Consider the following 25,705-nt stretch of genomic DNA (forward strand, 5'->3'; position numbering starts at 1 on the left):
GTTTCACACAATTGACCATCAAATTCTGCTACAGAGACTGGATCACTTAATTGGCCTAAAAGGTTCTGCACTGAGCTGGTTTAAATCTTATTTATCTGATTGTTTTCAGTTTGTTGACATTCATAATGAATCATCCTTACGTACCAAAGTTTGTTTTGGGGTTCCGCAAGGTTCTGTGCTCGGACCAATCCTATTTACTCTATGTATGCTTCCTTTAGGTAACATCATTAGAAATCACTCTATAAATTTTCATTGTTATGCGGATGATACTCAGTTGTACTTATCGATGAAGCCAGAAGAAAGTAATCAATTAACTAAACTCCATAACTGCCTTAAAGACATAAAAACTTGGATGAGCACCAATTTCCTGATGTTAAATTCGGACAAAACTGAAGTTATTGTTCTTGGCCCCAAACAACTCAGAGACTCTTTATCTGATGACATAGTTTCTCTAGATGGCATTGCTCTGGCCTCTAGCACTACCGTAAGAAACCTCGGAGTAACATTTGATCAAGATTTGTCTTTTAATTCTCATTTAAAACAAACCTCACGGACTGCATTTTTTCATCTGCGTAATATTGTGAAAATTAGGCCTATCCTGACCCGAAAAGATGCAGAAAAATTGGTCCACGCTTTTGTTACCTCAAGGCTGGATTACTGTAACTCCCTATTATCAGGTAGCTCTAGTAAGTCCTTAAAAACTCTCCAGCTAATTCAGAATGCAGCAGCACGTGTACTAACAGGAACTAAGAAACAAGATCATATTTCTCCTGTTTTAGCTTCTCTGCACTGGCTCCCTGTAAAATCCAGAATTGAATTTAAAATCCTACTGTTAACTTATAAAGCTCTAAATGGTCAAGCTCCATCATATCTTAGAGAGCTCATAGTGCCATATTATCCCACCAGAACACTGCGCTCTGAGAACGCAGGGTTACTCGTGGTCCCTAAAGTCTCCAAAAGTAGATCAGGAGCCAGAGCTTTCAGCTCTTCCTGTTATGGTCCGGGAGGCAGACACCGTCTCCACATTTAAGACTAGACTTAAGACTTTCCTCTTTGATAAAGCTTATAGTTAGGGCTGGCTCAGACTTGCCCTGTACCAGCCTCTAGTTAGGCTGACTTAGGCCTAGTCTGCCGGAGGACCCCCCTATAATACACCGGGCACCTTCTCTCTCTCTCTCTCTCTCTCTCTCTCTCTCTCGTATTCTATTAGTGCATCTTGCTAACTCGGCCATTCTGGATGTCACTAACTCGGCTTCTTCTCCGGAGCCTTTGTGCTCCACTGTCTCAGATTAACTCATATCGCAGCGGTGCCTGGACAGCGTGACATGTGTGGTTGTGCTGCTGCCGTGGTCCTGCCAGATGCCTCCTGCTGCTGCTGCCATCATTAGTCATTAGTCATACTTCTACTGTTATTATACACATATGACTATTGTCACACATGTATACTGCCAGATATTAATACATACTTTCAACATATTGTACCACAGTAGCCAGAACTATAACTATAATATTATTACTTTCAATAATGTTGTTGTAAGCTACTGTCATTACCTGCGTCTCTCTCTCTCTCTCTCTCCCCCTCTGTCTCATTGTGTCATACGGATTACTGTTAATTTATTATGCTGATCTGTTCTGTACGACATCTATTGCACGTCTGTCCGTCCTGGAAGAGGGATCCCTCCTCAGTTGCTCTTCCTGAGGTTTCTACCGTTTTTTTTCCCCGTTAAAGGGTTTTTGGGGAAGTTTTTCCTTATCCGCTGTGAGGGTCATAAGGACAGAGGGATGTCGTATGCTGTAAAGCCCTGTGAGGCAAATTGTGATTTGTGATATTGGGCTTTATAAATAAAATTGATTGACTGATTGATTGATTGATTGATTGATATGACAAGTGGCAGCACCCTGGTTAAGGTCTTTGATAGAACAGCTGTTGGTAGCTCTTTTTGTTTAGAAATGTAGTATGGTAGTTTTATTGTTCATTGTTGATATGTAGATTGCGCTAAGCTAACATTAGCTAGTGAAACGGCATCTGTTGCCATGGCAACAGTAAACATTCATGTTGCAGGCTGGGGGGTACAAAAGCAGGGTGCAGCATAATGTCTACAGTAGGGCATGTCATTGGTGATACATAAGCTTGAGTTATTTGCATATCCCTTGGGATTACATTACAAGAATGCTATTTATTCATTATTATTGTTAATCACCAGCCTGTAACAAGTTGCAGACACATGAACACCAGGCATTGGCAGTTGACATAAATGGCTCTCTCATGTAGTTGTACTAATAATAGTCTCCTTGGCACTATAGCTTTATTCTATAAAGTATAAGTGAATTTTTCTGTCTGTTGCCTTACTGTTATGTATCCCAGCCCAAATATGAAAGCTATTGTATATTCCAACCTTGAATTTAGGTTGGGGTTCATTAGGGTTCCCTGGTATGATAATCGGAGCCTTAGGTAAAATATAAGTTAACTTAATATTATGTGATTGCTTATTAGGAACTATGCTGTCAGACTGTATTATACATTTGTGTGCACGCGCTTGTATGTGTGTGTGTGTGTCTGTCTGTGTGTGCGTGCATGTGTTCTGTGAACATGTGTTCTATGGCTGTCCCCTCATAGCTGATTAATTGTTTGGTTTGGACTTAGTCGGCTTCGTGGATTAGGCTATCTTAGATTAGGCTATATTGGATTAGGCTACATTGTACAATATGAGATAGCTGTGCAATATAGCCTACAATATTGTATTATGGTGAATACATAAGTGAAATGGAATAATGCTGTGACTACTGGATTCATACGTGTCCCTGTGACATTGAAGTGAGTGTTGTAGTGACTATTATGCCTTTGCTGGGGTGCATATTTGTTTTGCCTCAGCCAACATGTACTACTGTGTGTGTGTGTGTGTGCGTGTGCGCATGCATGTATGTGTATGTGTGTGCGTGAACATGCGTGTGTGGGCTGGGTGGCCTGGTTAAATGTGTGACTGGTTAGACGGTCACTTTTGCTCAGGACTGAGTTGTGGTTGGTTTTGAAGTTTATGTAACCACTGTTCATACCGTGGCTAGTCTTGCATATATTAGTAAACTATAATTATAAAATGGAAGGATGTTTGCTGCCTCTCACAGCAGCTGTAGCCTGAGAAAAAAAAACTTAATTCACAAGGCCGACTGCCAGCAGCTTTTTAAGGTGTTTACTTGTAATGTTACTCAGTGCATGAGTTGATGACGTGAATCCATCAATACACCTTAAAGAGGCAACAGATAGCATCTTTTCCTAAGTAAGTAACTGTTAGCTAGACGAGAGAGGACTGTACTGTACTGGCTGCTAGTTCATTCCTAGCTGGCCAGCATCGCAAATCGCGGCAACCAGGGACCGGGTAGTGAGTGTTGGTCGGCTGACATCCTCGTTGCCATTCTACAGCAGCCCTCGGACAGTGATTCCCCCCTCCCTTCCTTCTGTTCTCTTCTCACGGAGGCAGCTATCGACGGACATTCCCCAGCTAAGTTAGGCCCAGCTAAGTGAACACTGAACTTTGTTTCCCATTCAATTTGAGCTCCAACCGGCGCCGCATCGTTTCCATACAATACTGTTTATTCTAGAATCGGGACTGTTTACATGTGCATATTGGTATAATTCCACTGTGTCTACTGTTGTTTGTACTGATACTGTACATATTGGTATAACTTACTGTGAGTTGTTTGTACTGGTACTGTGCATTTTTGTTGCTCGGTCTCTTTACTCATTTATTTAGTGTGTGTCCACACACCTTCTCATTCTACATATACAAAGAGGTATACTGGTGGCTTTACAGCCGACATTTTATTTAATTTAGAGAGTCTAATAGAGTCATATTACTTATTATCTCTGATCCCCACGGTCAATTTGGTGACAGTGCTACGCAACACCATTGACGCTAGGTGGCACCAATCTAAAAAAAAACAAAAAACGAATCCTATCTGTTGCCTCTTTAGATTTCAGTGTGACAACTTTGAACATTCCATTATTTTTATTGTCTCTCTCGGATGACACACTTTTAGTAATGAGTGTATCTTCAAGCGTTTAAAAATATATTTTGCTTTGGTTCGGATTATGCAAACTGCAGTTTCTATGTCCTTGAATATGAACAAGCTCCCTGAGCTGACTATTAGTGAAAAATATTAGCAGACTGGGAAGATAGACTGGTCAAGACTTAGTGATAGTGACATCAGGTACTACAATTGTGTGGCTGATCAGAACTTGAGTAATATAGAAATACCTCTTGAAGCTATATTCTGTGACAACATTAACTGCCAGAATCAAAAACATGGTAAAGATATATGCAGCATGTATGATGACATTGTGAATTGTCTCAGAAACAGTAGTCAATCACTCTCCCAAAAAGGTGTCAAATCACGTTCTCACAGACCTGGATGGAATGAATATGTGTCTGAACTGTATGCAGAGTCCAGAAATGCTCATAAAAACTGGATTTTATCAGGAAGATCTAGACATGGTCCAGAGTTTGAACACAGGAAATTTGCTAATGCCAGATTCAAATATACTTTACATTTTATAAAAAGAAATGAACAGGCCATGAAGACTGCCTCCATGGCTAAAAAGCTCCAGCAGAATAATTTGCATGAATTCTGGAAAGAGGTTAGGGTTGTAAATAGCAGCAGGATGCCCTTATCTTCAAATATTGATGGGACATCTGGATCTGATAATATTGCTGAACTTTGGAAACATCATTATATGACAATATATAACTGTGTAAAGAGTGACATATACCAGATTGGTGATGTCCCTCATAATGATGGGGTGGTTATTAGACCAGGCGAAGTGTGCTATGTCATTGAGAAACTGGCAGTAAACAAAGCATGTGGCCTTGACCAGATTACAGCTGAGCATCTGAATTAGTATTAGTATTAGTGCCCATAGTCAAGGATAAGACAGGTAAAATATCAAGCATAGATAACTACAGACCAATTGCTCTGACTAGCATACTTTCCAAACTGCTAGAACAAATTATCCTGGATCGTTTACAGATTACATCACAACTACTGACCATCAGTTTGGTTTTAAGAACAATCACAGTACAGATATGTGTATTAATGCACCAAAGGAACGTGTTAGCAATTACAGATGCAGAAACTCTACAGTATTTATGTGTTTTTTAGATGCATCCAAGGCATTTGACCGAATAAATCATGGTATACTATTTATTAAATTACAAAAGAGAAGAGTTCCTTCCTATATAATAAGAATAGTCAATTTTTGGTATTTGAATCAAACTACGCAAGTTCAATGGGGCAGGAGTTTATCACCTGCTTTCTCAGTGACAAACAGGGTCAGACAAGGTGGAGTCCTGTCCCCTCTCTTCTTTAACCTGTATATATGTACAAGGTTCACTGACATCAATAAGCTGAGTCATGCACTAGGAGATAGTGGCTGTGATGCTCTGATTGGAATGCACCCATTTACAGGCTGTGATACAGTTAGTGCTTTCAGCCATATTTAAAAAACTGAAGACTAACAATACCTGCTAAGACACATTCAGAGAGTTTGGAAGCTCCTGGGAGGTCTCAGATGACCTATTTGGAAAGCTCCAGGAGGACACATGTCAGATGTACCTGCCTTCCACAAACACACCTAAAGTTAACACGCTTCACTACCAGCTATTTTGTACAAGGCGTGGAGAAATAGACTCCAGTCAGCTTCCACCTTGTGAAAATTTCTCTACATGCATGCCTTACGAGCAAACTATCAGGCTGCTATCTGGTGGAGGAGTCTGGAGTGCAATCCAAATCCAAAGGATCATGGATGGAAGATCCATGATGGGGATCTGGCCATTGAGTGGATGCGAGGTACGCCTGCACCAGAGGCTGTATTGGACCTACTATCATGCTCCTGCTCACGAACATGTAAACTTTCAGAATGGCCATGCCTGCAAAGTGGTCTGCATTGCACAGATATGTGTGAACTACAAACCTGCAGCAACCAGGCAAAAGAGCTGGAATGTTTTCCGGAGCTGAGTGATAGTGATGTGGACGATGAATGATGTGACAGAGTAAGTGCTATACGATATAATGGCTCTAGGTGGTCTAAATTCTAATTCGTGTTCCTAGCGTTGACATTATCTCTGTGCTCTGCCTTATGCCATCTCTCCCTCTGTTTTAAGGACTCACCAGCCACAGCTCCTGTCTCTTCTCACCTGATTTGAAGTCTGCCATTGCTGTCTCTCCATGCTCTCCGCTGACATTCAATTTCAGTATAGTAGCTCTGAGTGTTAGTTAGGATGACGGCCTACAATGGAGAAATAAGGCACCTCCTTCCCTCTGCTAGCCTGGGAGTCCGCCTTAGGCAAGTGGTAGCACTCCCTTTGCCTCCTAGTTATGGGTCAAATAGCAACTGGGCAGCTCTGAGTGCTAGTAGGACTACTGTAGGCTACAGCAACACTGAGTGTCAGCATAGTAACTGAGTAATCAATTTCCCCTCCTTGTGATTGTCTTCATTAACAAAATTGGTGCATATTTAAATTAAATATTTTGGAAAATTTGTAATACAAAAAATACTTGTCTTAATATGAGTGATCAACTGGGCAAGTTTTATGGGGATATCTATTAGTTAATTTTTCACCCTATTTGTAGTGTTTTGCCTACACGGGTGTTAGTTTGTTTACAGAGTGATAAGTATAATTAAGCTACTAGATAGGCAGGGCTATCATACTAAAATATAAACTAGAGACCTGTAGAGAGATAAAAATGCCAAAATTGTTTGGTTTGGGTGATAGGGGCCTACCAAGTTGTGAAAATTATCCCTTTAGCCCCTGTACTAATAGGGCCCCATTCTATTCATCTGTTTGAAGTTCTGGCTGCACTAGTTACCTGTCAGGGGCTGGTAGTCTTGCTCACCAGACCTTTCTCAAGAAAAGAAAGGTCTGGCTGGGCCGACTCTTACTGTAAGATTGGAGAAAAAAATGCCCCGGCTGCTTGTATTTCTTTCAACCAATCACAATCGTTCTTGGCAGTGCACAGCAACGGTGCGCTTATAAAAATATTGCTGGGGGGAAACAGGTTTTGGTGTAACACGCCCACAAAAATATCGCCTACAGGACACGAACCATGGCAGAAAAATGGCTACATCCCCGCAAGATCAAACACCACAAAAGTTAGTAAAGGACGTGTTGAAAATGGTTGAAAACTGCTACACAACCAGAGGTGGTAGGGCGGGACTTCAGCGGGTGGCTCGTTCCGCCCAATGAGAGGCTGATCTATGCAGCGAACTTCCACCCACTCAGACTAGGGGCTGGTGACATCAGATGGTGAGGTGAATAATCTAATAGTTTAATAACCTACTTGTATGATAAGATAACATTCTTTGGTACATATAAATGCAATTTTGGGGTGATTGGCTTTTACATTTACATTTACATTAATAATGACAAACACATATATACATGCCTTTTGGATTTTTTATTCCTTATTCCATGTCTGCCTATAATTCATGTGTGTTTAGGTGTATACATTTTTTAACAGGAGCAAGGTACTGATGAAATCTTTGCTGCATTGTGTGCAGCAACTGTCTGTGAACATTCAGTCCAAATTTGGTGACATTCTGATGATTATTTCCTGAGATTCGTGTGCTAAGGCAGACACCTGTCCCTTTTGGAGAAGCCTCAATTTTGACTATATTCAATTTTGGGGAGGACCCAAAGATCATCCAATTTTTTTTATTAAGCTACTAGATAGGCAGGTCTATCATACCAATATGTAAACTAGAGACATAGAGGAAGTCAAAAATACCCAAATTGTTTGGTCCCTTCAAGTGATACCAAAATCTGCCTTGGCCCCTGGACTATATCTATCTGTCTGTCTGTCTGTTTATCTATATGCTAAAAAAAAACAAACAGTGGATTGGTTGCTCGCTGCTAAAAATGTGGCCCATCAGCATTATCTGGTTTTAAAATCCGGCCCAGCTGAAATTGTATTTAAATAGCCCTGACCTAAAGATTGTGTTGTTGCTGTTATTTTTGTGATGTTCTGACTTTTATTTAATTAAAAAAAAAAAAAAAAGCAATACATGCCTGTAATTTTGGTATTTCCTTTTCTCTCTCTTTCTCAAAAATAGTATCGAGTCCCATCCTTAGTATTGGTATCGAGTTTGATGTTTTAGTATCGTGACAACACTAGCACTTATAGGCCATCACTCACTGTTGTTTCCACATTTATGTTTACAACAGAACATCAATTTGAATAGCTTGCATGCTTGATTATCATGCAATTGACAGACAGTGTTGATACTGGCATTGGTATCAGTTGACAAAACATGTTTATAAATGGCAGTGGCAAGGCCACCCTACTCACTGTACCCTGCACATGTTTAAAATAAAAACATGAATATATGAACCTGTGTATTTTCTGAATAGCTTAGTATTGAATGCATAATAACAAGGTACATTTATAAATGGTACTAGGCCCAGTTTAATATAAAACATAATTTAATATACAATAAATATAGTAGGGGGTCCCTGCTCCATCTCTCCATCAGTTTGGGGGTCCTTGGCCTGAAAAACGCTGAAGACCTCTGCCCTAGAAGCTTTTGTAATCATGAAGCAACCATTTTATATTGCGAGACATTACATCTTATTGTCTTATGAGACAAAACAGGTTAAATAAATGATTTGATTTCATAATAGTCTCCTCTCTACAGTCTTGATATGATTTGGGTGATGATATTTAAACCTATGTTATGTCTGCCACCCAGCTGAGACATATGAGACAATAATATGATAGAAGGATCAAAAAAATCATTCTTCTCTTTGTCACACAGTTTCTACTGTACATCACACTTCAGCTCACTTGTGATTAGTGTCAGCATGGCTCAAAGCATGCAGCAAACTGAATATAAAAGCACTTTTTTATGCTGAAAATGTCCCTTGCATTCTCTCTGTGAGTACACTTCATGTATACATCAGTCACCTGAAGCAAAAGGCATCAAATGTATGAACTGACTAGAGTCGTAGTTGTACCTCAAAAGGAGTGCTGAAGTATGGAGGTCAGTCAGCAGGGATATCAAAAGTCTCTGACTCATGCAAACACGCACACACACACGCACATGCACGCACACACACACACACCCTTGAGAAATCCCTACACAGACAGCTGACACTGCATGTCAAAATTTTGCATGTTGTGCAATTGTCCCGTCCCTCTGAGCCCCTCTATTTAATGCTTTATTACATAAGTGATTTCAGAGGGCCCGCTTAGCCTGACCTATGAGCCTGACCCACTCACCTTGGCAGCCCACAGATGGTCAGATATTTTACAGGCTGCCGGGCCCACACCTGGTGGTATAAAGTATTGGTACCTCAACAGATTTATCAAAGTACAAAATTTGCATTTGCTACATCCTGCAAGTTGTCTCTAAATTGTCAGTGCTACTAAATTTGCAGCGACAAATAACATCTTAATAATACTTACACATTAAAAGTAACTTCCAGTGTCAGTTGGCAAGTGAAAAAATAGTATTATTTATATTTATCAGCCCAGTTGCCAGAAGAAAATGTTGGCATTGTTTGTTCTACTAACCATGAATACATTACAATTTCACCTTTTATACATATTATATCAATGTTTGTAAACTGACATAGTGCAAAGTCCTGCATGGGTCCATTTTTGAGAACCTGCACCCGTCCATACCCATAAAGCTCAGCACCAGAACCGACCCATTACCCGACATTATGTCTAAGTCAAAGCTGCACCCACCCACACCCGTTAGTAAAAGTCATAAAAGTGACTGAACGCACACAGGCTATAGTTCACAGGTTCACAGGTACAGCTCTTTTTCACTGGCTGTGTTTGATGCCGGGGTAGCAAAAACATTTCACGCAATCACTGCCAGGTTAGGAAACATTTTACCATGCTCCTTCCACCACCATAAAAGCTCAAAAGGATCCTCCTTGAGTGTATTGAACTTGTTATAGGCTGCCAGATCATCCTCAGGCTGCAAAGTTTCATGGCTGGAGTCCTCCATGTCAGTGACATGGGTCAAAGGTTCAACTTGAGTCACTGACCATCAAAATAAAAGGAACTGCAGCTTGATAATAGTGATTTAGATGTTAAAATGTTACACATATACTGCACATCTATTTAATTTGTTTTATTATGAAAAAAAACAAAAAACGTTTGTCTTCTCACCCGCTGCCCACTCATGTGTAGTTTATTTTTACCTGTGCCTGTACGTAGTGTACGTCTGACGTAGTGTATGTGTAACTGTTGCCACTATATGTGTTACATATTTCCATGAAGTTTCCATCTAAGAATGACTTTGAGACAGAATTTATTTTGGGTAATATTTTGTATTTTATTTGTGCTCTTTTAGTAAACAGGAAGAGTCTTTTATTTTGAAGCCCCGTTGAGCTGTTTCCGTCTGGTTAACGTGAGTGAGTTAGAAGCTAGCTGACGCTGTTGAGTGCAGGTTGCATAGTGAGATGCTCATATGCACCTGAGGATGAGCTGTACCTGCCTTTAGAACAAGATTAATGTTTACTGGTGTATATGAAAATAAGAAGATTCCAAGATGATTTCCTTTCCTAGCATGCAGCCAACGAGGTACTTTATTACATTTGTATTTATTTTTGTTTTCTATTGTTTGCTATCATGTTTGCTATTCAGCTAATGTGTTGTCTGTATGTTTAATACTGTGTATTGTTAGTTTTCACGGTTTGATGAGGAGAGAAGACTTCAGTAAAACCCGTCAAGAAAACCACTTGTGTCTGATTGTGCCTGGGGAGGGAGTCACAGTATGAGCTGACTTTGTCATCTGGAGGTGATGGTGAATGGCATGTCACCCAGGTCAGATGCCTGCCAAGCTGCAGACTATTGTTCGAGACCAACAAACAACAAAACTGGTTGTGATTAAGTGTGACATCGCTGTGTGCTCAAGTAGGAATTGTGCTCCCAGAACTGGGTATGTTAAGCCAAAACATGAACTTTTCCTAACCATAACTGCGTGGGTTTTTTTTTGCCAGCATTGTTGAAACGTCAAGTTTTAACATATGCACTACATAGTAACGTGCAAATGTAACGTTTCCATGGTTTGAAAACATACAATATCAGGATGCTAATATGTCCAAACCTAACTGATTAGCTGTTTAGCACAAAACAAAAAACATAGCTGAAGCTGAAGGTAATGTCATTAGTTCTGCAGGTATTTAGTCAAAAAATAAAGTATTGGCCAAATTAAAATATTGACCTGATGATGGCAGTAGATAAAATGAAAACTGGGCTGCTAATGTCAGGATATTAAAATGACCAAGCCTAACATTTGATAATAAGCAGGAAGCAGAAAGCGCAGTTGAAGCTAAACTCCTCTGGACAGAGACCTCAGATGTTGTACCTGGAATCTGCTGGAGCCACTCTCCAAGTTTGGGTGTCACAGCCCAGAGTGCTCTGATTACCACTGGCACCACTGTTGCCTTTACTCCCCACATCTTTTTTAGCTCCTCTTTCAGCCCTTGGCATTTTTCAAGATTCTCATCTTCCTGATGTTGCTGTTGTTCAGGACTGCTACATCTCCATCTTTGTCTTGTTCCAGTGGCCTACTCCTCATCTGGTTCCTCAACACCTGATGCGTATCTTGTTGACCGCGGCAATGTTCAAGCCAGTATTACTCCTGCGTTTGCAGTTTTACTCATCCTGAGGTAGGCTAGCAGCATTGAGAACCTCGCCTAAAGGTCCACACTGAATATGTGTTGCCCCGCCCTGAGTGGGAATCAAACTCCCAATCTCTGGTGACTTGTAGCCACTTTTGAAACTAGTGCTAGCTACTTCCACTGGAAAAGAGTTGGCAGCACTGAGGGAGCAACAGCACAGAGAGAAGAGCTGAGGGAAGCAGAGCTATATTCAGACTACCAGCAGGTCAAGCATTATGATAAAGATACCAAACAACCATTTCCTACATAAATAGTTATTTTTCCCCTTTCCTGGTTGTGATGATTGAGCCTCCTCATTTGTTTATCTTGGGGACTCCTAGGTTGTTTGTTTGACTTGTATACTTTGTATTATTCTCCTAATGGAATAATAATAATAATAATTAGGTAATATAATGGAAAGTAGGCATATTTTTTCTTAGACACAGTGTACTATATCTGTGCCAGGGGCAGGGATGGATTGGCCATCGGGAGTACCGGCAGAATTCCCAGTGGGTCGCTCTAATGTGGGCTGGTAGTAAGCTTTTGTCCTCTCTTTTTCTTTTCTTTTCTTTTCTTTTCTTTTCTTGGTTTTTGGCTGATCGGCCCACAGAACAGAGAGATGGTGGGCCCCCACTGGTTTGTCTCTCATCTCAACACTGGCCAATCACAGCCCACCCCCATCCTATTGGTCATCGTCATTATAATTTAAACCTGTACTAAAAGAAAATATGTGCTTGCTTTTTTCCTGTGGATGCATGCAATTAATATTAGGTGTTGCTCCCAGTCCCAAGGACAATGAAGCTGAGGGACAGACCCCAGTCGTGATGAGGAGGAGGATGAGACCAGAAATATGACAGGTTCAATGTGAAGGCATAGCCTACTATGCATTACATTTTAGCCAGAGGAAAACCTTTTTAGTAGTATTAAGTGGGATTTTTTGTTGTAGTAATAAGTTGACTAAAAGTTGACTATAGGGCCTCCAAGCATTCCTATGAGACAGCACAGCAGCGATGAGCAGGTTTTTTTCATGCAGCAAAGCGAGACGGTCATTGGATAAATGCGACAAAATTGTCACTTCCAGGGAGGCTTAGCTTCTCTGGGACCTAATGGAGTGGTAGGCGGGAGAGGATGCTCAGTGTATGCATGATGATTGGAGGAATTGTCTAAAAGGCTGAACCCCTTTGTGATTGACAGCACTTTGGAAATACACACCGGCTTCAACGAGTGGAGTTTTCTGACAGAATGCCGTCTGGAGTTCCTTATTTCCATAAGCGATATAGCTAATTTTCACCATTTGTACAGTACAGTTCAGGTGTTTAAACCCATCTGAAAATCTTTGAGGTGTGTTTTGCTGTGATTCTATGACGTGTGTAGTTGAAAAACGGCTTCAATTAAATGTTCCTTTTATAAGTTACTGCCTCGCTACAATATGACAAATTTTATGATGTAAACTTAAAGTGAGCTTCCCCCGTTTGAAAGACCAGCAGCCACCACTGATCTGTGCATAGTATTGAGAATAAGTTTCAGCTTTAACATAATGTTAAATAAAGAGCTGTTCTATAGAGGGCTAACCCCAAACTTCAGTTTGGTGATCAATAAAATACTTTTAACAGCTGCAGTGAAATATGGGATGGTAAGGCGTTTGCTCTTTTTTAAGGTCAGAGCAACAACCCTTTAAAATGTCTGTGCACTTCCCTGATGATTATGATTGTTCCCTAACCTTAACTAAATAGTGTCTGTGCCTAAGTCTCACCAGACCTTAACCATAGTGAAGGCAGATGAGGAAAACTCACATTAGCCATTTGCACACAACATATTTCTGCTTTTCTTCCCAGCTGGAAAAGAGGCTGCTGCTGGGATCAGTCAGGGACAGTTTTTCAAACCACCAGGGATCTAATATTTTCACAGTCTGGCAGTTTAATCTAGCTAAAACCCAAGAATTATAACCTCTAAACCACGCTGGACTGTTGACCTCCATAATTAAGTTGAATCATTTCCAAAATATCTGAGCAGTATTTTTAACAACTGTATCATAGAGTTGGCCACTACGATATTACTGTACTGAGTCTGTGCTTCTTCCATTTGCTTTACAACCACAGAGAAACTTTTGTTTATTGCTAAACCTTCTTATTTTATTTCTTTTAACATCTCTTTCTCTTGCCTTAACTTTCTCCTCCTTTCTCTATATCCAGACTACTCCTACGCAGATATGCAACCTCCACTCATTAGGAAATGTCTGTCCACTGAGACGACTGCAGCATCTATTTTCACTCTTCTCTGTCTCACTGAGCTCAGAGGTTGCCAGTGGAGGCCTCCTCAAAACCACACAGGAAAAGGAGATTTCAACAGTAAACCACTGTAAAAAGGCTACAGTAGCATTGCATTGTGCACTGATGTACTGATGCTGGGAGGTTTTTATGTGGGTGACATGGTGGGCTAAAAATGTATAACTTCAGTTTTAAATTTTGTATTTTTCCTGACAGTTGACATTAATATGATTTAAGAATACCTCGGTCATGATGCTGGCAAAACCTTTCCACCTCATTATTTTATTCACTACGTTCAGTTCAATTCAGTTTTATTTATAAAGCCCAATATCACAACTGTGCCTCAGAGGGCTTTACAGCAGACGTCCCTCTGTCCTTGGACCCTCACAGCAGATAAGGAAAATCTCCTCCCACAAAAAACCCTTTAACAGGGAAAAAATAGTAGAAACCTCAAGAAGAGCAACTGAGGAGGGATCCCTCTTCCAGTACGAACAGATGTGCAATAGATGTCGTGTGTACAGAACAGATCAACATAATAAACGTGCAGTAATCCATATGATACATAAAGAGAGACAGACACAGACAGATGCACAACAAACTAATGACAATAGCTACAATAACATTCATTTTAGTAATAACATTATGCTAATAATAATAGTACTTTGATAGTATATATGTTATATATATATATTAATATACAAAAACTGTTCAGAAATGGCCTGTGGGACGTGACAAAAAGCTCAAGGTGTCAACCTGGCTTCTAAATTTCCCAGGTCCCAATCTGCTCAAGGATTTTTGTGATGTACCGGTACCCCAGATGTACCCCTAATCCAAGGTGGGGCGTCATTGGATCAGACTTGGCTCTGAGCTGTCGAGGCATGGACCAAGGATCTCCTGCGGTGTCTGGCACCAGTGCGTTGGCGGCAGATCCATTTAGTCCAGTGGGTTGTGCGGTGTGTTAATGGCACGTGCCACAGATGCTTATTCAGATTGGGATCTGGGGAAATTGGAGGCCAGGTTGACACTTTGAGGTCTTTGTCACATTCCTTGGGCCATTCCTGAGCAATGTTTGCAGTGTGGCATGGTGCATTATCCTGCTGGGGTGCCACTACCACTGGGGAGTACTGTTGCCATGAGGGGGGTACTTGGTCTGCAATGATGTTTGAGTGGGTGGAACATGTCAGGTGGTATCCACATGAATGCCAGAACCAAAGGTTTCCCAGCAGAACAATGCTTTGGAACAAAATAATCAAAGTTAGTCACTGGTTTGTCAGTTGTTTTAATGTTTTGACTAATCCATCTATGATAGTATATGTATGTGACAATAATCATATGTGGATAATAATAATAGTAGTTGGTGATCAACTCTTTGATAAAGCTTATAGTTAGGGCTGGCTCAGGCTTGTCTTGTACCAGCCCCTAGTTAGGCTGACTTAGGCCTAGTCTACCAGAGAACCCCCCTATAATACACCGGGCACCTTCTCTCCTTCTCTCTCTCGCTCTCTCATGTCCTGTTACTGCATCTTGCTAACTCGGCCATACTGCATGTCACTAACTCAGCTTCTTCTCCGGAGCCTTTGTGCTCCACTGTCTCGCAGGTTGACTTATATCACAGCGGTGCCTGGATAGTGTGACGTGTGTGGTTGTGCTGCTGCTGTGGTCCTGCCAGATGCAACCTGATCTCACAGAAATACGTGAAATGACCACGACCTCTTAACACCACATTCCGTGGTGGCAGCACGTAATGGGTTGAAATTACATGCCGGTACCACAGAAACAATGCCAATGTAAAGTCAATTAGGATCCTTTTTCGTGGTGGACACATGGATTCCCTGATTTAATAATGTCATGTCAACCTCGTTTTCCTCAATGATATCTTTAACATTCCTGTACACACACAAAAACGCGGAAGTGTCCTTGATAACTCAACAATATGACAGGTTAATGTCAAGGCCATAAAATAAAATAAATGCTTTGTAGAACTTTAAGAGCATTGTGCTGTGGGCGGATGGGGCGCATTCCACTGCTGTTTTGTATCTATTGACTGCTGTGTGTGGGCTTCATTTCATTTCAGATTGCCGTCTATCTGCCGTAACCGAATCCAAACGCCACTAATGAATAAATTAATAAGAACAAAAAAATAAGGCTGAGCACAGAAGAACCAGAGAGGAAACACCATCACATGGAGGGAGGTGGCCGCCGCGGCAACCCGGCCACCCTCCACTCCACCAGGGGAGAGCAGACCCCAAGCCAGCACCACAGAGCCCCTACAATTCCCTGGGACCGCGCCATGCAGTTTGATATCAGCAACATAGTTGTAGTTCTTCTGATTTGCAAAGTAGGGTTCTAAATAGGGTTGTAAAAAGGTATATCTACCCAACATATCTAAAATCTAGTAAAGCCGAACTAGTTATTACACTGCACCTAGATGAACTATGTTAAGAAAAAGTAAAGATGTCAGCTAATTTTTGATATTTTAGCTAATACGCTAGAAACAGCGTTTTTGGGACAGTAGGTTTGTTTGCGGCTTGTAAAATAGGGTCGTAAAAAGATAGATCTACTGAATATATCTAATATCTAGTAAAGCTGAACTAGTAATTACACTGCATCTAGATGAACTACGTTAAGAAAAAAAGCAAGGATGTTGGCTAATTTCAGATATTTTAGATAGTACTCTAGAAATGGTGTTTTTGGGACGGTAGGTTTTTTGCGGCTTGTTGTAAAATAGAGTCGTAAAAAGATATATCTACTGAATATATCTAATATCTAGTAAAGCCAAACTAGTAATGACACTGCACCTAGATGAACTATGTTAAGAAAAAGTAAGGATGATGGTTAATTTCAGATAATTTAGCTAGTACTGTAGAAACGGCATTTTTGGGACTGAATAATTGAATAGGCCTATATCAAATATCTAGTACAGCGAACTATCATGTCATTATTATTATTATTATTATTATTATTGTTGGTGGGAAATTATAACAGAGGAATATATTTGCCATTTTAATATCAAGAACACTTTCGTGTTTTTGTGTGTATACAGGACATTGATGAATCAGGGAATCCGTGTGTAGCTTACTCCACGACAATGGATCCTAACTGACTTTACATTGGCATTGTTTCCGTGGTACCGGCACGTAATTTCAACCCATTACGTGCTGCCACCACGGAATGCGGCGTTAAGAGGTCGTGGTCATTTCATGTATTTCTGTGAGATCAGGTTGGCCAGATGCCTCCTGCTGCTGCTGTTATCATTAGTCATACCACTACTGTTATTATACACATGATTATTGTCACATATGTATACTATCAGATATTAATATATACTTTCAACATGTACCACAATAACCAGAATCATATTTATAATATTATTACTTTCATTAATGTTGTTGTAAGCTACTGTCATTACCGTCTGTCCTGCATCTCTCTCTGTCTCTGTCTCTGTCTCATTGTGTCATACAGATTATTGTTAATTTATTTAGATTTAGATTTAACATCTAGATTTAGAGTTAACATTCAGATATAGATTTAACATTTCGATTTAACTGTGACATTATATTTAACACATTTCAAATATTGCTGTAAATGTGGTAAAAAGTGACTTAAAAAAAATCACACCAGTTTTTTAAATGTTGTTTGAAGCTAAATGTGGCAAAATGTTGCTGTTAATTTCAGTGAGAGCCACTTTATAAATGGCAACCCATAAAAGTTGGCTACATGAAGCTACACTATTAGAAAGTGTATACAGAGGTGCAGTGAGGGTGGAGAATACTGCTAGCTTTGTTTCAAACTTGTCTTACCGGTAGTTAGGAGGAAGTCACAATCACACACATGACCACGTGGTCATATGTGTAATGGCCCACAGATGTGTTCTCCGCCCTTGGCTCTCACAAGAGGATATCCTGATGACTGTCTGGTGGAGCTGCCAAATCTTCACTGAAACACAACAAAAGAAAAATGTAGAGACAAGATATATGAGAGAACATTATTCACATTTACACTGAAATTGCTGTTACGTGCTGAGAAGGAGCAGAGTGCAGTCCAGGGGGAATAAACTACAAGGTTCATTAAAAAGTTTAATTGTGTAACTTGCCTTGGTTTTATGGCTCTCATACCAACGAAACTGTTTAACAGGTATTTTTGTAACCTTTCCTTAGCTACTTGTGTTTAGTGAGCTAAATATTGCATCACTATTGGATTTGCCAATACGTGGTTCAGTGTTTTTTAGTAGAAACAGGTAGCAACAAAAAAGTGAAATTTTGTTTTGTTCATTGTCCCAGCCACAGCCATGCCCCTGTCTCTCCCCTGTCTCCCCTGTGCTTCACTGAGTTCCTCTTCCCTGGTGTGTGTGTGTGTGTGTCTCCCAGCTTACCACACACCTGGCTACAATCAGCTCATCATCTCACAGCTTCTCTGCCCTGGCTTTCCTCCCACTCATCATAAGATCGTAATTCCAGTCTGAGCGTAGAGCTCTTGTATCTTTTAGAATAAATTTTCTTGTGATGGTCTTACCAGTCTTAATGTGTGTTTGTAATGATGGAGATGAAACTTCATTAAGCAATGAAGCTTTCCAGCAAATTGGTTCACAAAAGGGTTGATTTGTCAAGGCTTCATGTGGCCCAACACATTCTCATTCCCAGGTCAACAAATAACGCATTTTGTCATGGCCCTCAATGCAATGCCCAGAGCACCCATAAGCGTCCTTACGTGATCCAAAGCAGTCTCTTGGGTGAAACATTTTTAACACCTGCTGTGAAACAGTTACGGTTCGGTTTTAAAAAACAAAACTACTTGGTTAGGTTTGGAACAAAAAAAGATCAAGTTTTGGCTTAAAAAAAAGTATGTTTGTTTTGGGGTTATGATTCGACGTAATGTCACTTGACATTAATATGTCATCAGTGACATGATGCCCATATAAAAATTACATAACTTTACATTAAAACAAGGTTAACTTTTGGTTTCACATGGGGTACTAACAGCAGTCTCTTGGATGAGTGCCTGTGTTTGTTTGACCCATCCACCAATCCTCCCTCCCACCCTATTAAATAGCAAACTTTTTTGCGCTTTATAGGGCTGGTAAAATAATATTCGAAGGTCAAATAACTGTTGAATATGGAAAAAAATGGAAATTCGGTTCTGAAATTTAATATTCTATTAATGGGCATGGCTGCTGCTCAGAGCATGGGGCGCGCTGCTGACTCTCTTCCAGTGTGTGTGTGTCCTTGTGTGTGGCCTATGTAGTTGAGCGCTTACGGTCATGTGTCATAAGAATGTGAATACTGTGGAGAGACACATGGAATGCATTAATGTGCTGTGTTTAGCACATAGGGCTCTAGTTTCCCGGCGCAGCGCAGGGTGGTGCAGGGTGGCGAACCCTGCGCAGAGCTAGTTTCAAGTAGCGCAACCCGAGGCGCACTCAGTTTGGTAGTTTGGCAGACCGAGGTGTGCTGAGATGGGTGTGGCGGCGCAGCAGGGGGAGGTGTCGACAGATCCAGCTTGGCGCAGTGACAGTTTCGTGCCAAAAGGCTTTGCCGAAGGTGCGCTAAAAGCTCGCCAGCTGAAACCACGTCTACTGTCAGCGCAGGCGGAGCGCAGCTGATGTAAGCCGAAGTTTGGCTGACGGGCAGACAATGCGCACATGTCACCAAAACCTCACAGGCAGGTTTCCAGAATATCAGGCACATTAACGATGCAATAAATACCCAAAAAAACACTATTCAATGCAACTATCTGCAATCAGCACATAAATGTATCTCTATATCGACTGTCCCGTCACATCTGATGTCAGATCAAAGGGGATTGGCACCATTTGGCACGTTTGGCACGCGTAATGGAAACCCAACCTGATTTGATTAACACAGCTGCAAACTAATGAGTTCACATCCCTCTCAGTCAACCACAAACAGCCACAGCATCAGATAGGGAGTATATATTCAGCATCTGTCATCTTAGAAAAGTCAAAAGAAAAGAAACAGAGTGAGACTGCGAGAAAGAAAGAGAGAGCGCGCACGCACGAGAAAAACGCAACATTGATTTACAATTGTGGTGACCTCCTCCCAGGCTACCTTTGCATCATCAGCCCGTGGAGGTCTGCTCGCAGTTCTGTATATTCGGACACTGCGAGCTTGGACCTCCCGGACCAAAACATCAGTTTTGTCCTGGGAGAAGTTTGGCCGTCTGACGCTGCTGCTCTCTTCTGCCATGGCGAATTGAGTAAACTCTCATTACGCCTTTGTGTGGCGCATTTAAGGGCGAGGAGAGGGGCTCATTTGATTGGTGTGATGTGTGTAAAACCCACTCCACGCCTTCTCTCCTCCCTCTTTCCGACTTGCACAGGTAGGAGGGACGGAGGTGGGAAAGAGGAGTAGCTGCGCCAGGCGCACAGTGTGCCAAACTTGCAAAATCCGCCTGGCCACACCCAGTTGGCAAAGCGCAGGTGCGCTGCGCCTCCGCCTCGCCCGGTCTGTGAAACTAGTGCCCATAGTATTAACCTGGCTGTGCGCAAAGCCCTTGGGGTGAGAGCTATAGAGACGAGTCTTAGCAAACTGAAACACGCTGCTGCCCACTTCAGCAAATCAACCACACATAGTTTCCTCCTGGAAGAGAAGCAGACAAACTAATCAATGACTGTGTGACCAGATGGAACAGCACTCATGACATGATTTGTCGGGGACTGGAGCAGCAGGCACCAGTGGCGGCAATTATCGTGGAGAAGAAGCTGGCCAACCTTGAGCTGTCTGCGCAGGAGTGGAGTCAGCTAGAAAAAGTGAGAACTAAGCACACTATATATAAATTATTCATATGATCATAATAATTATTATAATTACTATATCCTGACCTGTATATGTCTACACTACACTTAGAAGTTTGAGGAATAGACCTACGTTACTATGCTGTTGTTTTTTCTTCATATAGATTTAATTATGTTATGTTACATTTGCAGGTAAAGGACGTTCTCAGGCCATTCAAAGTTGCTACCGAGGCATTATTGACTGATAAATACAATGAAGGACGTCCTGCTTTCTCATCTCAGAGAGCCTACAGATGTTAATGATACAACAGCTGTGAAAGAAATGAAGGCAAAGGTAACTGCTGATTTAGAGAAGTGCTACCCAGAAGACAGTGACGTTTTCATGTTTCCGAAAACGACAGGCAGTGCAAGGTATCCCTACGTCCCGCTACTTCTGTTAGATCAGAGCGTGTGTTTTCCTCGGCAGGCAACATCGTTAACAAAAAGCGCTCAGTGCTCGCTGCTGATCAAGTGAACCATCTTGTCTTTTTGGCAAACAATCTGTAGTCTGCCAGACATGTATTGAGTTGATTTGTGGCCTGTACGTATAGAGCTTTTTTCCTATCTTTATTCAAGAGAGTGGTATGTCAGTTTGAGAGCATTATTTATTGATTTCACGTTCAGATTTTGTAATATTGTCCCTCAAAACCCTGTCCTCGCACTCAAATAGCCTCTGCTTGTGCTTAGATCTACTCTGTTTCTGCTCAAACTGTGTGCTCGCACTCAGATACAGTGTTGCTTGCACAGATTTCCTGCTCCAGCTTCAGCTCTTCTCCTTGCGCTCAAGCTGCTTCTGTGCGCTCGTGGAATTTCTGCTCTCAGCTTCCTGCCTTGTGCTTGGATTTTTTTGTGTAACAACTCTTTCAAAATCCCCCAACCAATAGAACGGCAGGTTTATTGTTGACCAATGAAATGATCCCTGCCTCCTTACGGGCGCGCTCGCTTTAGTTTTAGAGCGTCCCATCCGGGCGGGTACTCTTTAACTGGGTGCATCTACTCCCGCCCTCCAGGGCCTTATTAAATGTTCTTCTCTTGCTTTCTTTACGACTTTTGGAACGACGCCAATTGTAGCAAATTCGTATCATACCGCTTCCATTCAGACTGCAGCCGAGATAGCGTATGTATTCCCCCAATGCCAGTTTGTGCATATTCAATACATATCTAGGAACCTTTTGCAAGCACTGGTTTGGAGTGATAACTACATCCGGTTCATGGAAGCTAATGCTTTGGCTAACAACCGCTGCGTGTGGAGGCTGCAAATTTGGAGAAATTGTCCAATATGAGATAAGTTGTGCTAAGATAAAAATACGTACCAGCTTATTGTTTGCTTCTACAGCTGACATATTGGAACAGACTTCATGTGACCAATATTTGTTACGTTATTTGAAGATCTGTGTTTGTTGCCAATTCGCTTCATTCGGCCATAACAGCTTCATTTGGCCATAATGGCAGCATATAAATTATAGCTGCTGCGCAGCAATGGTCGAGGACGGGCAATTTTATGCAAAATTAGGCAATTCTGAGCAACACACAAACTAAAACAAAGCATATCACAACATAGAAGTTACATCATATAATTATGACATGCCCTTCAAATTGTGGATGAGTGGCTGAAGTGATCAGACTCATAATATACAAAGGAAAGAAAAAACTCAAGAACAAGAAAGTAAGAATAACATTAACTGCTAGCAATTATGAACAAACTGGCCTGATCTAGCTTAAAGCTAAATGTTATCCATGGTGACAAAGATGAAAACATTTTTTAAAATGTAAAAGTAGCTATTGGATAGATTCTCCATATTGACTGATAGCTAAGCCAAATAAACAGGGAAAAGAGACAAGGGATAACAGGGAAAAGTGTTGATAAAGAGTATTTGTCTCTCCGCGAAACTGCCTGGATCATAATTATTTTAACCTTGGTAGTCTCTAATCCACATAGCATGATGTCTGAACATAGGACTTTTTCATTAGAATGTCCATTCTGCCTTAGCTGAGGCTTGAACTCACAACTTCTGAGACTGAGGTCTGTCTTCTATCTCACTGAGCTAATTGGCAAGTGACAGTTCATGTGTGGCTTCACAAACTGACTAAGCCAAGCATCAGGGTGCCAGACAGTAGCCATCCATGCCATGGAAAAGCAAATTTCAAAGTGAAAGTTCCAAAGCTGTAGCACATATGGTTGATTTGTTATGATTTTTCAAAGTTTTGAAATTTAGAGGCTTGCTGTAGCGCCACCATCAGGACTATTGTCTTGTGTTTCCAGTTGAGGACATCTGGCATGGCACTGGACCTTTATGAAAAGTTTGGGTAGATGTCTCATATGGAAATGTTGCACGAGCTGAGGCTTGAACTCACAATCTTCAACACCAAGAACCATCCTCTATCTCACTGAGCTAATTGGCAAACAGAAATGTCACATGTAGCTTCACAAATTGACTAAGGCAGTCACCTGCGTGCAAGACAGCAGCTGTTAGTGTGGAAAGGCAGATTTCAAACGGCTGTCAAAAATTCTGTTATTAAGACAAAAATCTGAAAATACACAAATTGCATCTAGACAGCATGGAGATGTTGGTCATTTGTTTTAAACAATGATTTATTGGCTCCATAATTGAAAAACTGATGTTTAAAAATGCCATTTTTGCATTGACTCCAACTGTTCACATGAGAGCGAAATTCAAAATGCTGTAAAAAATTCAGTTTTTGAGATAAAATTCTGATATTTTCCAAACATCATCTACCATGACTCCAAAATTTTGTCATTTTTTTAATGAACATTGAAAATGTATTTAGCAAGAATTTGCAAGTATATGTTTACAATACCGTTTATAGTCAAACATTTTGATGCACTGTAGGCTCAATTTTTGATAAATCAAAAATCTGTGTGTATTGTTTGTGTAGGACAGTCTGAAGATGGTCTGTAGCAAGTTTGGTGTCAATTGAGCAAAAATTGTAGGAGGAGATAGTTTAATAAGTTTTACAGTTTTTGAAAAAAACAGAGTGATGGACTTCATAATTTGCAATAGGTTTAAATGTACAAAAGTTTCTTCAGTATTGGGGCTACATTTTGGTGAAAGTTCCAAATCTGTAGCACATATGGTTGATTTGTTGTGAATTTTCAAAATTTTGAACTTTAGAGGCTTGCTGTAGCGCCATCATCAGGACTATTGGCCTGTTTTTGCAGCTGAAGCATTGGACAGGACCTTTGTGCAAAGTTTGGTGATTTTTCGCGCATGGGAAGTATGATTTCCTCGGAAGAAGAAGAAGAAGAACATGCAGCAAAACAATAGGGTCCTGGCAGCTTATACTGCCTGGACCCTAATAATGCTGTATTTATATAGATTTCAGCACTCACGTGCATTTTCTTTGGGAAATGCCATTATAGGACATTTATATAATCATTATAAAAATAGCATGCTGGGGTATAAATGCAATTTCTGTGCTTTTTCATAACACAGTACAAAATGAATGCATCAGTGTTCTATGGGAAGCGACCAGGTGGACTTCAAACCAGGGCTCCACCAATCGAAAGTGACGACAGCTGTCTCAGTGACAGTAGAGATAGCGATGAAGACTACACTCCTACACCTGGTGATGAAAACAGCAGTAATAGGGGCATCGGCACTATCCACTAAGCTACACCCCTATTACTGCCATTTTCAGCTGGTGTAGGAGTGTAGTCTGTACGTAGCATGCACCACAGCCTGCGGCCCGTGTCATTCCCCCATTCTCTATTTCCCCACTTCAGGTTGTCCTAAAGCAAAAGGCCAGATAAATAATCATTATAACAGCAGTAATAATGCTATTGTTTCATGTAGAGTTTCAGCTTTTTGTTGTTTACATATGACCATATATTTGTGAATATAACCATGTGTACATGATTTGTATATAATGTAGTTGAAAATGTCTGCACTTGTCTATAGTGATTTCTTTTTTCTACACCAGGTGATGAAAGCAGCAGTAGTGAGAGTACTGACAACAGGAGCAGCAGTGATGAAGACTCTGATGGAAATCACGATGCACTTCCTAGCACCAGTGTTCTAAGTGAAAAGCTTGAGCTCTGTTTCACACTGGCTTATAATAGTTGGTGTTATAGTCAGGACATTGAAAATAATTGTGTGGAATCAATAAAATCTACATACAAATTTATGTAGAAAATGTGTTTTATTCCTTTTTTTACCATTTATGCCTGTTGTGGCTAATTTGCATCATACCTAAATATATCTATTCTATGATATCTATTCTATGTGCTAAAGACAGTTAACAATCTCTGCTTAATTTAGCATCAGCTTGAAAGCAAAAGCACATATAATTATTTTTTTTACAGTACAGGCCAAAAGTTTGGACACACCTTCTCATTCAATGCGTTTTCTTTATTTTCATGACTATTTACATTGTAGATTCTCACTGAAGGCATCAAAACTATGAATGAACACATGTGGAGTTATGTACTTAACAAAAAAAGGTGAAATAACTGAAAACATGTTTTATATTCTAGTTTCTTCAAAATAGCCACCCTTTGCTCTGATTACTGCTTTGCACACTCTTGGCATTCTCTCCATGAGCTTCAAGAGGTAGACACCTGAAATGGTTTCCACTTCACAGGTGTGCCTTATCAGGGTTAATTAGTGGAATTTCTTGCTTTATCAATGGGGTTGGGACCATCAGTTGTGTTGTGCAGAAGTCAGGTTAATACACAGCCGACAGCCCTATTGGACAACTGTTAAAATTCATATTATGGCAAGAACCAATCAGCTAACTAAAGAAAAACGAGTGGCCATCATTACTTTAAGAAATGAAGGTCAGTCAGTCCGGAAAATTGCAAAAACTTTAAATGTGTCCCCAAGTGGAGTCGCAAAAACCATCAAGCGCTACAACGAAACTGGCACACATGAGGACCGACCCAGGAAAGGAAGACCAAGAGTCACCTCTGCTTCTGAGGATAAGTTCATCTGAGTCACCAGCCTCAGAAATCGCAAGTT

The sequence above is a fragment of the Epinephelus lanceolatus genome, chromosome 1 (genome assembly GCF_041903045.1).
Source record: "Epinephelus lanceolatus isolate andai-2023 chromosome 1, ASM4190304v1, whole genome shotgun sequence".
NCBI lineage: Eukaryota > Metazoa > Chordata > Actinopteri > Perciformes > Serranidae > Epinephelus > Epinephelus lanceolatus.